The sequence below is a fragment of the Lytechinus variegatus genome, chromosome 2 (assembly GCF_018143015.1).
Source record: "Lytechinus variegatus isolate NC3 chromosome 2, Lvar_3.0, whole genome shotgun sequence".
NCBI classification, from domain to species: Eukaryota; Metazoa; Echinodermata; class Echinoidea; order Temnopleuroida; family Toxopneustidae; genus Lytechinus; species Lytechinus variegatus.
Genome location: NC_054741.1, coordinates 4,098,484 through 4,111,827, shown reverse-complemented (window position 1 = coordinate 4,111,827; position 13,344 = coordinate 4,098,484).

Genomic DNA, 13,344 nt, shown 5'->3' with positions numbered 1-13,344 from the left:
TGTCTCGCTAATACCTATAACAGAAAATTTGAAATTATTCAATGTGTGTAAGAGATTTTCAAAATATTCGAAGTTTCTATTGAGACTTCTTAAATTTGCATGTAAAAGGGAAATATAATCGGAATTACTATCAAACATATTATTAAATTCTTGAGGTGTATAGTATTTGCTGTCATGTGAATTGTCTATGTAATTATCAAGAATAAAAGAGAGGGACTCCATCAAAATTGATAAAATGTAAAGTACCATAAACTAAGAAAGGGGTCAACTGCAAGGGTGCTTGTGGTGTAGGTGCGCTTGCTAGTGATTGAACGAGTGTTCATGTATGTCTGTGGTGCAAATGTGCAGTCAATATCAATATAAATTACATGTACAAAAAGAACAAGACCCATCTTGGTCAGCAAGAACATATCATTGGAAGCATTAGAGCAGAGCTCAACCACCCAAGTACATATAAGATTTGAAATCATTACACTTTAAAAAAAAATAAATAAACGGTCAGTTGAAAATGAATTAAGAGTATACCCAGAAATAAAAGTTAGGTACAAGTCTAGCGAACGATTAAAAAAAAAGGAGATTGTATCAATCAATTTTAAGTAGCAGATTGATGCCCTTGCAGTGCAGGCCGATTAAACAGTCACTTTATTCCTGTTCTGGTGAGTATTTTGATAGCCATGCATGCATGACGGAGTTGCCACGCCTTCTCTGATCAGACACGGGCAGGGGTGAACATGCGCGAGTTAATAATCAACATAAATGTCGGGCTGTTTTGGAAAAAAAAACATGTGATGAAATGTATTAAAGCCGGGTGTAATGCCTACATCAATCAGTATTTAAATACCTGACCCGTTGGGTGTTTTAGTGATTTAAAAGCAAAAATATGTGTGCATTGATCATGCATAAAATAGCCCGCTTTCTCTGATCAAACAACGCATGTGCGAGGGTGTCGGGAGACACACAAGTTAAAATTAACATATTTAACAAGTCAATGTTATTGGTAGGGTAGATTGAAATTAACCCATGCATATAATAGCGAACATAATAGATGGACGTTTGTTCATGCATGTATAGCCACACCTTCTCTGGCAAGGTCGCATGCGTGTTTTTAATCATAAAGCGAATCTGAGACACACGTAGGCATGGTAGGTGTATCTTCATGTTCAATATTGGATAGCCACGCCCCCAATAATCAAACAGTGTACGTACATGAGGCATGCAAGCACGCGACTGGTGTTAATGTCTTACCATGCATGAACAATGGAATAAACCACAAGAATTCATTGATCGTTATACAATATTGAATTACAGATCGTTTAACATAGCTGGTATCAACACCAATAACAGAGATAATGAACCTTTATCTATTGCTTGTCAAAGAAATTGGATTACATCGTTTAAAATAGTTGAGGTGATCAATGAAATACCATGGATGAACAACGAAATTAACTACATAATATGCGTTGATTCTCATACAAATTGTTTAACATAGCTGGTATCAAGATCAATAATAAAGATAATAAACACCTTCATTTATTGCTTGTCAAAGAAATTGGATTACATCGATTAAAAATAGTTGAGAAGGTGATCAATGAAGATGCAATTCATACATCCATGCATGTCTGAGTTGTCACACCTTCTCTGACCAGATACGGGGCTGAACATGTGGAGTTAATACACATGAATATCGTGTTGATTTGGAAATAATGAGATGTATTAAAGCAGAGTATAAAGCCCACATCGATCAGTATTTAAACACCTGATCCGTTGGGCGTTTTGGGGTGAGTTAAAAGCAAAAATAGGTGTGCGTTAATCAAGCATGCAAAAGCCCGCCTTCTCTGATCAGACAACGCATGTGCAAGATATCTGGAGATACACAACATTAACATATTTAACAAACCAATGTTATCAGTAAGGCATATGGAAATCAACACATGCCTGTAGTATTGAACACGTTAGTTGAATAGATGGAGGTTTGTTCACGCATGTGTAGCCACACCCTTTCTAGCAAGGGCGCATGCGTTTTTTCGATCATAAAACGAATCTGAGACACATGTAGGCATGGTAAGTCCATCTTGTTCAATATTGGATAGCCACGCCCCAAAAATCAACAGCGTACGTAGATATCGTGTTGATTTGGAAATAAAGAAATGTCTTAAAGCTGAGTATAAAGCCCACATCGATCAGTATTTAAATACCTGATCCGTTGGGCGTTTTGGGGTGAGTTAAAAGCAAAAATAGGTGTGTGTTAATCAAGCATGAAAAAGCCCGCCTTCTCTGATTAGACAACGCATGTGCAAGATATCTGGAGATACACATCATTAACATATTCAACAAACGAATGTTATCAGTAAGGCATATGGAAATTAACACATGCCTGTAGTATTGAACACGTTAGTTGAATAGATGGAGGTTTGTTCACGCATGTGTAGCCACACCCTTTCTAGCAAGGGCGCATGCGTTTTTTCGATCATAAAACGAAACCGAGACACATGTAGGCATGGTAAGTGCATCTTGTTCAATATTGAATAGTCACGCCCCAAAATCAACAGTGTACGTAGATAAGGCATGCAGGCACGAGACTGGTGTTGGGCATGGAGTTGAAAGAGAGATGCATGAACAACATAATCAACCACAAGAATTCATTGATTGTGACTCAATTGGATTATAAATCGTTTAATACAGTTGGTATCATGAACAATAATAGAGATAGCACCTACATCGATTGCTTAGTCAAAACAAATTGGATTACATCGATTAAAATAGTTGAGAAAGTGATCAATGAAGGTGCAATTACCATATGAATTTATCTGAGCTTCGTTCAGTGTTATGGTTTGATTGTGAAGAGTCTATAGGCGATCGAACTATTAAAAAAGATGACAAAATTTTAAATAAAGTGGTTATCAATTCAGAGATTACATTAAGCGGGTAATTTTTTAGAAAAAGATACAGAGAACAATGGATTTTACACGCTTCTCTTTGTATCTAGCCATGGCATTGAAATGATGATATTGTTAAGAAACATGAAGAGGATTCAAAATGCCATGCTCCCCTTGTGCCCTCTCCTCCCTTCTCCTTTTTTCTCTGATCTATAACCAATTTGATAAAACGTCAACATTCTGTTGGTAAATATTAAATGAAAATTTACAATCCAAACAATATGCCTGATGGGTTTCTTTGATAAAGAAAAGCAGCAAATTTGATTTCATTGAATGTATATACACACAGCAAAAACCATTAAGCATTGAAAAATGTGGATTATATATATGTGTTTTCCTTAAGAAAAATAGTGTTGAATGCTTTTTGAAGATTAGAAGTCGAAGTTATATTTAACCTGACATATCAGGGGTAAAAAGAGAAGAAAAAAAGAATCGATTTTTTTTCTTGTTTTGCTTATAAAATACAAAATATAGGTTCAAGTCTAGAAAATGAATAAATATATTTCGTATTTTATCAATCAGTTTCAAAGAGTACACTCATGCCCATGCAGTGTAGGCCTATTTAATAGTCACTTTAATCCTGTTAAGGTGAGTATTATTTTCATGTATATATGCAAGATAGCCATGCATGACGGAGTTTCCACGCCTTCTCTGATCACACATGGGGTTGAACATGCGGGAGTTAATGATCAACATGAATGTTGGGCTGATTTGGGAAAAAAAAAAAAAACATGTGATGGAATGTATTAAAGCAGGGTGTAACGCCCACATCAATCAACCTGACTCGTTGGGCGTTTTAGTGATTTGAGAGCAAAAATAGGTGTGCATTAATCATGCATAAAATAGCCCGCTTTCGCTGATCAAAGAACGCATGGGCAAGGGTGTCGGGAGACACACAAGTTAAAATTAACATATTTAACAAGCCAATGTTATTGGTAGGGTAGATTGAAATTAACCCATGCATATAATAGCGAACATAATAGATGGACGTTTGTTCATGCATGTATAGCCACACCCTTCCCAGCAAGGTCGCATGCGTGTTTTCAGTGTTAATGCGAATCTGAGACACACGTGGCATGGTGGGTGCATCTTGTTCAATATTGGATAGCCACGCCCCCTATAATCAAACAGTGTACGTACATGAGGCATGCAAGCACGCGACTGGTGTTAATGACATACCATGCATGAACAATGGAATAAACCACAAGAATTCATTGATTGTTATACAATTGAATTACAAATCGTTTAACATAGCTGGTATCAAGACCAATAATAGAGATAATGAACCTTTATCTATTGCTTGTCAAAGAAATTGGTTTACATCGTTTAAAATAGTTGAGAAAGCGATCAATGAAGGTGTAATTACCACATGAATACCTAAGTTTCATTCAGTGTTGGGATTGAATTATCAAGAATCTAGAGGTAATTGAAGTATAAAAAGTTTTAGACAGATTGGTGTTTATGCACAAGATTTTTTATTTTTATCATCATTATTTTTTTAAAGAAAGACAGAGAGAGCAATACACGCTTTTCCTTGTATCTAGTCATGGCATTAAAATATGATATTCTTAAGAGACAGGAGGGGGATTTAAATGTCATGTTCCTAGTGGGGGTCCCCCCCTACAACGATCTATCACTGATATTCATATAGACTATATGTCAAGAAAATGGCAACACGGCTGTCTCTAATTGTCATATAGACTATATGTCATGAAAATGGCAACACGGCTGTCTCTAATTGTCATATAGACTATGTCATGAAAATGGCAACACGGCTGTCTCTAATTGTCATATAGACTATATGTCATGAAAATGGCAACACGGCTGTCTCTAATTGTCATATAGACTATATGTCATGAAAATGGCAACACGGCTGTCTCTAATTGTCATATCGACTAGTATATGTCATGAAAATGGCAACACGGCTGTCTCTAATTGTTATAGACTATATGTCAAGAAAATGGCAACACGGCTGTCTCTAAATGTCATGTCAAGAAAATGGCAACACGGCTGTCTCTAATTGTCATATAAACTATATGTCATGAAAATGGCAACACGGCTGTCTCTAATTGTCATATAGACTATATGTCATGAAAATGGCAACACGGCTGTCTCTAATTGTCATATCGACTAGTATATGTCATGAAAATGGCAACACGGCTGTCTCTAATTGTTATATAGACTATATGTCAAGAAAATGGCAACACGGCTGTCTCTAATTGTCATATAGACTATGTCATGAAAATGGCAACACGGCTGTCTCTAATTGTCATATAGACTATATGTCAAGAAAATGGCAACACGGCTGTCTCTAATTGTCATATCGACTAGTATATGTCATGAAAATGGCAACACGGCTGTCTCTAATTGTCAAATCGACTATATGTCATGAAAATGATGCCAAGATATTTGTAAGACTTAACCACTTGTAGGGGTTGATCATTTCCTAATAGAATAGAACATTTTAAAATGTTATAAAAACGTGTTTTTTTTTTTGCTTTTTGGGAAACGTTATAACGATGTTTCAAAAACACTATTTTCTTTTAGCATACAACATTTTTGTCAAAACATTATTAAAATATTAATCGTATGATTTTGTTTTATCAATGTTATAAAAACGTTATTAGAAAACATTACTTGGAATACATAAATGAGACCTTTTCGAAATGTTATTAAAACATTATGTGCTATGGGAAAAATGGACCGTTTTATATTGATAGACTTAAATATGCTACTTATAAGGTAAATATATAGTGCATAAATTGAAGATTATATTATAATATATGACTCCTCACTATGAAAATGGCAACAGGTCTGCATGTAAGGCAGCCGCGGTCGGCGTTAATTGACAGCCAATTTTGATGTTTTTTTGAAGGCCGTGAAATATAAAGTTATAGAGGCCCGTCGTCGGACATCATGATGGAGAAAAACTTCAACTTTAATTTCAGAGAGTATTTATGTGTATATTCCTCATACTTAATTTCCTTGATGATGTTGATGCCTACTGATAGAATGTCTTCACACAGCTCTTAATCAAGTGTGTCAGGGTGTGCATTTAGAGTTACGTCACAGTATAATAGGAGGGGGCGGGGTTTCGGCACACTAAAAGCCGCGGGGGCGTGATTAGGGCGGCGGCTATTGTGAGGCGAGTAATCCGGGAACACTAGGTCAATTGTCAGACTTGGACACTCTGTACCTCCTATACAGAAATACAATAGCGAAGATATCATAGTCCCTGAATAGCGATAACTATAATTACTATAATTTCGTCATGAACTTGGCAACACGGCTATTTCTAAAAGTGCATATAGACTATGTCATGAAAATGACAAAACGGCTGTCGCTAAATGTCAAGAAAAGGGCAACACGGCTGTCTCTAAAAGTGCATATATGTCATGAAAATGACAAAACGATGTGTTACCATTTTCTTAACATATTATAGTCTATATGACAATTAGAGACAGCCGTGTTGCTATTTTCATGACATATACTAGTCGATATGACATTTAGAGACAGCCGTGTTGCCATTTTCATGACATATAGTCTATATGACAATTAGAGACAGCCGTGTTGCCATTTTCTTGACATATAGTCTATATAACAATTAGAGACAGCCGTGTTGCCATTTTCTTGACATATAGTATATAACAATTAGAGACAGCCGTGTTGCCATTTTCATGACATAGTCTATATGACAATTAGAGACAGCCGTGTTGCCATTTTCTTGACATATAGTCTATATAACAATTAGAGACAGCCGTGTTGCCATTTTCTTGAAATATAGTATATAACAATAATAGAGACAGCCGTGTTGCCATTTTCTTGACATATAGTCTATATAACAATTAGAGACAGCCGTGTTGCCATTTTCATGACATATACTAGTCGATATGACAATTAGAGACAGCCGTGTTGCCATTTTCATGACATATAGTCTATATGACAATTAGAGACAGCCGTGTTGCCATTTTCTTGACATATAGTCTATATGACAATTAGAGACAGCCGTGTTGCCATTTTCTTGACATAGTCATATGACAATTAGAGACAGCCGTGTTGCCATTTTCGTGACATATACATAAATTAACAGGTTATGCAAACTTCTGTAGATGTCTAAATGTGCTTACTGAAAAGAAAATCTTGTTTTGCAATGGCTTCATGAAATTATTACATGTATTTTTATTTTTGTATTTGAAATTCTATTACAATATTTAGGGCCTACTATAACATTTTTGCGTCATATATTGAAAATTATCATGATGAAAATATATTTTAAAAATTGAATAGTCCTATTTACCGCACCCTGAAATTAAAATATTTAGTTTTTCTAACTCTTAGTGTATTGAATCTTCCACCAAGTAATTTTTTTTTGTAAATTGTAAATTCATGAAATCATATTAAATTAGACTAATAGATGCTTTTATAATGGGGTAATATAATCTACGAGTTTTTTTTTCAAATTTCAACTCCACTGGTATGCTGCATATAGGCGGATCCAGGGGGGCCAGACGGGCCCGCCCCCCCCCCCCCCTATTGGCGGAGCAAAAAAAAGAAAAAAAAGGAGAAAGAGAGCAAAAAAAAGAGATAAAGAACGGAAAAGAGAGGAAAAAATAAGGGGAAACATAAGAGGACGAAGGCAATTGAATGAAATAAGATGAGGGGGGGACTTGGAAAATAAAAATGTTTCGTTTCCCTATAATACAATTTTCGCTCGCGCTTCGCGCTCGCATTGCGTTTTAGGTGATTTACATTATCTTGCTCAATATGGAGCTTAAAATATCAAATTTTGAACTCAATATACAAATATATTTCAGCTCGGAAAACGAACTTTCGTTATTTTGTTTGATTTACAAATTGATTTTTAAAAAGTGCTCTCTAAAAATTTCTATTATATGGTCTGAATATAAACAATTTCTGCTCGCGCTGCGCGCTCGCAAAATTTGATTTGTCAAGTACCAAGTACCTATTATTTTCGTGCATTCCATCAAGTTTTCAAAATGTCCCTTTTCATGTCTGATTGTCAAAACGTAGCTAGCGCTGCACGCTCGCATTTTGATTGGCGAGTTATGTATCTCTTAATATTGATTATACAACAAACCTCTTAAAATCCCGTTTCCATGACATTTTACCAAAAATTTTGGCTTTCGATTTGCACTCGCGCTAATGGTTAAAACATATTAACTGATGCATCCTATTTATAATTACAAAAGTGCTTGGAATGTCCAGTTTTCAGGCCACAATGTCATCAGATTATATGAATAAGATATTAATTTGATAATTAATTTGTCCCTTTTGTTTCATCTCCCGCTTAGCAAGAGGAATAGGGAGATAGTCATTTTCATATGCATGTCCTAATGATGTCCATGTCCTATGTTAAAATTCAAAATAATAATAATGAAAAATATCAGTTCTTTATTAAGTGCGATCCATATATCCACCTCAAATTTTTCCTACAAAGTGCTTGAAATATAGAGCTGATATTGACTTTTTTTCTGATCGGAATATCATGATAAGAGTGTATTAAAAATGCCTAGAATCTATGTCTAAATATGAAACACGCACGCGCATGTTTATTCAGATACTCAACTTGTACAAAATCATTATCCAGTTTCAGAACACAATATCAAAAATTTTCTGCTCGCGCTTTGTGCTCGCATTGTTAATGCAGGAAAATTCCCTATTACTCACTTATTCATGATTTACAAAACATGAATAGAGTGAAATTATTTTCCCGCTAGCGCTTCGCACTTGCATCAATTGTTTCGTTATATACCTATCCTGTTCACGATTAAAACAAATTGATTAAATTTTTACATTTTTTATGTAGAAATGTCAAAATCTTTCAGCTCGCGCCTCGCATTATTTGACTGTTGAAATATGTAACGTCTTCATGGCTAAGTCCAAGCAGTCCTTAACCAGTGGCGTAGCTAGGACTTTTTCCGGGGGGGCACTGGGGGGGGGGGGTCCTTGTTTTTTCAGGGGGGGGGCACCAGCCATTTTCCGGTGTGTGTCTATGTGTCCACAAGGGCGGATCCGACTTTCGCCAATAGGGGACCGGGCCAGAAATTATCTTCACCTATATCAGTCACTTCTTAGTTTTATTCTTATAAAACAACATAAACATAAAATAATCTCATAAGCCTTATAAAAAGTGCGAGCGCGAAGCGCGGGCTATTTTTTTTTTACTTTAATGTATTTTTTCCTGAAAATTTACTTTTCTGGGCAATGTTATGTGTAATCCTGAACAAGATTCGTATGTACCCCAAGCGCGAACAGAAATTTTTATCAACTGTTCTAGCATTATCGAAAAGGGACCTGTTATAAGGACTGCTTACAGTTACCCACGAAGACGGTATATATTTCAATAATGCGAGCGCGAAGCGCGAGCAAATTTTTTGACATTCCGACATAAAAAAATGGTCATTCTAAGCACTTTTTGTATTAATTAATGGGATAGGTATGTAACTAAACAATTGATGCGAGCGCGAAGCGCAAGAGGAAGAAAATTGATATTTTAGACCTAAAAGCGGGACACTCTATTCATTTTTTTAATTCATAAATATGATATAGTCAATTGGGTATCATTAATAATGCGATCGTGAAGCGTGAGCAGACAATTATTGATATTCTGATGTAAAACTGGATAATATAAAGAACATGCAGGCTATCGCGCATGTTTTATATTTAGACCTAAAATCTGGGCATTCTGAATACATTTGTTTAATGGAACATTATGGAATACACGTAGACAATATAAACTTGGCAAATCAAACAATGTGACCACGCAGCGTGAGCTTAAAATTCTGATATGTAGACCATAAAACGGACATTTTACAGAGCACTTAAATTTGTAAATGAAAAAAAAATGAAAGCTCGATGTCCGAGCTAAAATATGTTTTGCATATTGACTTCAAAACTTGCTCCACACCAGCCTATTGAGCAAGATATGAATCCCATCGAACAGGCAATTACGGCGCGAAGCGCCAGCAAAAATTCTATATAGTAACATGAAAATATATTTTTTTTAATTGCAAGTCTTCCCCTCACATTATTTCATTCACTCGTCTTCCTCCTCTTCTTTTTTCTTCTTCTTTTCCTTTTTCTTTCTTCTTTCTCCCTTTTATCTTTTCTTTTTTTTTTGCTCTGCCAATTTTTTTCTGGGGGAGGGGCACGAGCCCCCCAGCCCCCCCGTAGCTACGCCCCTGTCCTTAACAGGTATCTTTTCTGCTCGCGCTCTGCGCTCGCATTATTAATGTAAGGAAGACCCCCACTTACTCATCCTTTTCATATGATTTACCAACTTGAATAAAGTGTCTCGTTCAGTAGGTCTAAATCTCGAAATTTTCTGCTCGCGCTGCGTTCGCATCAATGTTTAGTTATATACCTATTCTGTTTAAAAAGTGCTGAGAATTTCCATTCCTTTGGTAAAAATGTCAAAAAATTTCAGCTCGCGCTTCGCAATCGCATTATTTGATTTTTCAAATATATGTAACGTATTCATGCCTTGCTAACTGCAAGCAGTACCTTTTCCATCAGTTCATTTCTGATCGCGCTTCACGTTCGTAGTAATTACTCATTTGCATACACATCTTTTTGCGGGATATTGAACATTGCCCAGAATGTTCAAAATTTTAGGAAAAAATACATAAGATTTCCAAAATAATTTAGCATGCGCTTCGCGCTCGCATTATATAAATGAGGATTATCAGATTATGATATTATATATTTACATTTATTCATAAGAATAGAAGTGACTATTAGGACTATACCATTCAAAGAAACCTAAAATCATCTTCGAGCGGCCGATCGGAAAAAAATATGGCTGGAAAAAAATATGGCTGGAAAAAAAATCCGGCCCCCCCCCCTATTGGCGAAGGCTGGATCCGCCCCTGGCTGCAGAACTCGCGCTCGCTTCCCTTGAATTTATGATTGAATTTGGTACTCTAATGGTGGTAATTGCACTTTTCCATTTTCGAAAAACGACTGGTCTCGCATCTAACTTCGTACGCGCGCACACATATCTTACCTCTAACGAGTATTGCAAGCTCTGTATTCTGTTTCGGGTTCATAGATTCTCTGTTGTTCACGATATCGTGAACATTAAATAGATCTACATGTTTTTTAACCCATAAATTATCTGGAATTAATTCGCAAGAATCTACATTACTCATAAGTCGTAACGAACGATAGAGGAAGAAGAAGAAGAACAGCTACGGCTACGTAGCTAGCCCACTACATAGACTGCACGTAACACGCACACACTATCGGACTTCCTTAATTGACCAATCAGAGAATGGCTAACGTGCTGTCTTTAACGGGACGTTCACACACATGCGACACGCCATGTTGGAAAAAGCACGGTTTTGCGTTTGCATTGGATTGCGTAACGTCCTCGATAGCTGATTGCACAATTTCCATTTACGGTCGTCCGGACGTCCAGCATCGACAAACTTTCGACCAATCAGATCAGATGCAAGCGATTTTAATGACTTTTGTTGTTGTTTCACGTGATTGAGGTAAAATTGATCACATGGGAAACAGAGATAACAACGTTTCTCGCGATTCGTGGGCTCTGATTATTTTCCCGAAAAATTAGTTCAGACCCGGTTCAGACAATAAATCCCGGGGGGGGGGGGCACTTCCATTCTTGCGCGACCATGGGGTCTCGAAAAGCACCCTAAACACGTATTTTCCATATACTGAAAATGCACCCTTTAACAAGTATTGGCGTGTAAAACTCTACCCTTAACAAGTATTGGAAACAAAACGATATACTCTTAATTGGCAAATATTCCCTGAAATGAACCCCTAAACATATACCAAGGGGCGGATCCAGCTCCCGCAAATTGGGGGGGGGGAACTTTTTCACCCATATTTTCCTGATCGGGCACTCAAAGTTGATTTGTTTGTTTCTTTGAACGGGTGTTGTCCCAGTGGCGTAATGAGCCAAACATTTTGAGGGGGCTCAATACGGCGTATCGCGTAAAAATTAATAACAAGTTGCGAGCGAGCAAAAAAATTTCGACATTTTTATTAATCACTGGCGCAAATCCGTGTTGATGGATGGGGGGGGGTGACTGAAATATTTTGGCTTTTTTGCAATCATGTTATGCAAGGAATTGTCATTGATATGTCCACAGTGGCGTGACCGTGGGTCGATCACGGCATATTGGGGGCACCAGCAAAATTTTTTAAATCACTGTTCGCGCGCTCAGTTGCCAGTTATACTGACCTAATGGAGACATTTTAAGGACAATGTCATTAAACGGATATGTATCTCACTGATCAAATAATGCGAGCGCAAAGCGCGAGCTGAAATCTTTTTATATTCACAACTAAAAAGGGACATTATAATCAAATTTGTGTAATCATGATGGGTACCTGTCTCGCTAAACAATGCGAGCGCGAAGTGCGAGCTGAAATTTTTGTATATTTTGACCCCAAACAGCGAGATTTTAAGGAATATATTTTAGGAATCCATAAGAGTATGCATTTCTTACCATAAGCATCTAATGCGAGTTCCAAGCGCTTGCTGATTTTATTAGAATTACATCTGAACACATGAAACATTTTTGTAGTCATTGCAATCATGATTATCATACGCATCTCACTAATCAAATATTGCGAGCGCGAACCGCGAGCTGAAAATTTAGATAATTCAGACCTGAAGTGGGGCATTCTATTAAAGGTTTCTTGGTAAGAATTAACTGGGACCATACGTATTTCATTAACCAAATGATGCGAGCGCGAAGCGCGAGCTGAAAATTTTTTATATTCAGATCAGAAGGGACATTATAAGGACTGATTTTAGGAATTCATGAAGAGCAGACATATCTCACCAATCCACTAATGCGAATGTAATCACGGACAGGAAATGTTTCATACATACGAAGACCTTAACATGGGGTAATCACTTTTTGATTCATGTAAAAGAAGCATATGCCACTACATAAAACAATGATAATTCAAGTGCTAGGAAATATTTTTTTTGGTTTCTATTGACTTGAAAACGGGATGTTTTAGTACAACAGGTTTATATATCTCTTTAAACAGAAAATGCGAGCACCAGAACAATGAAGACGTAGGCCCTGGGCAAAGTTATGATAAAAATGTTTCTTATGTAATGTAACATAACATAATAAAAATATAATATAACATTATAATGAATAATATTTTCTTATTTCCCACTACGTTTCTCTTCCTTTCTCACTCTTTTCTCCTTTTCCCCTTTCACCCGTTTTTTGTTTCGGGGGGGGGGGGCATGTGCCCCCATGCCCCCCCGTAGTTACCCCACTGTATGTCCATATGGCAAATACCCCTCCAATATATTACCTTTTTTACCCCATGATGGTTAAATGGTTTTATTAGAGATTACATTAAAAATTGTTTCACCTTCCATCTTAATCCC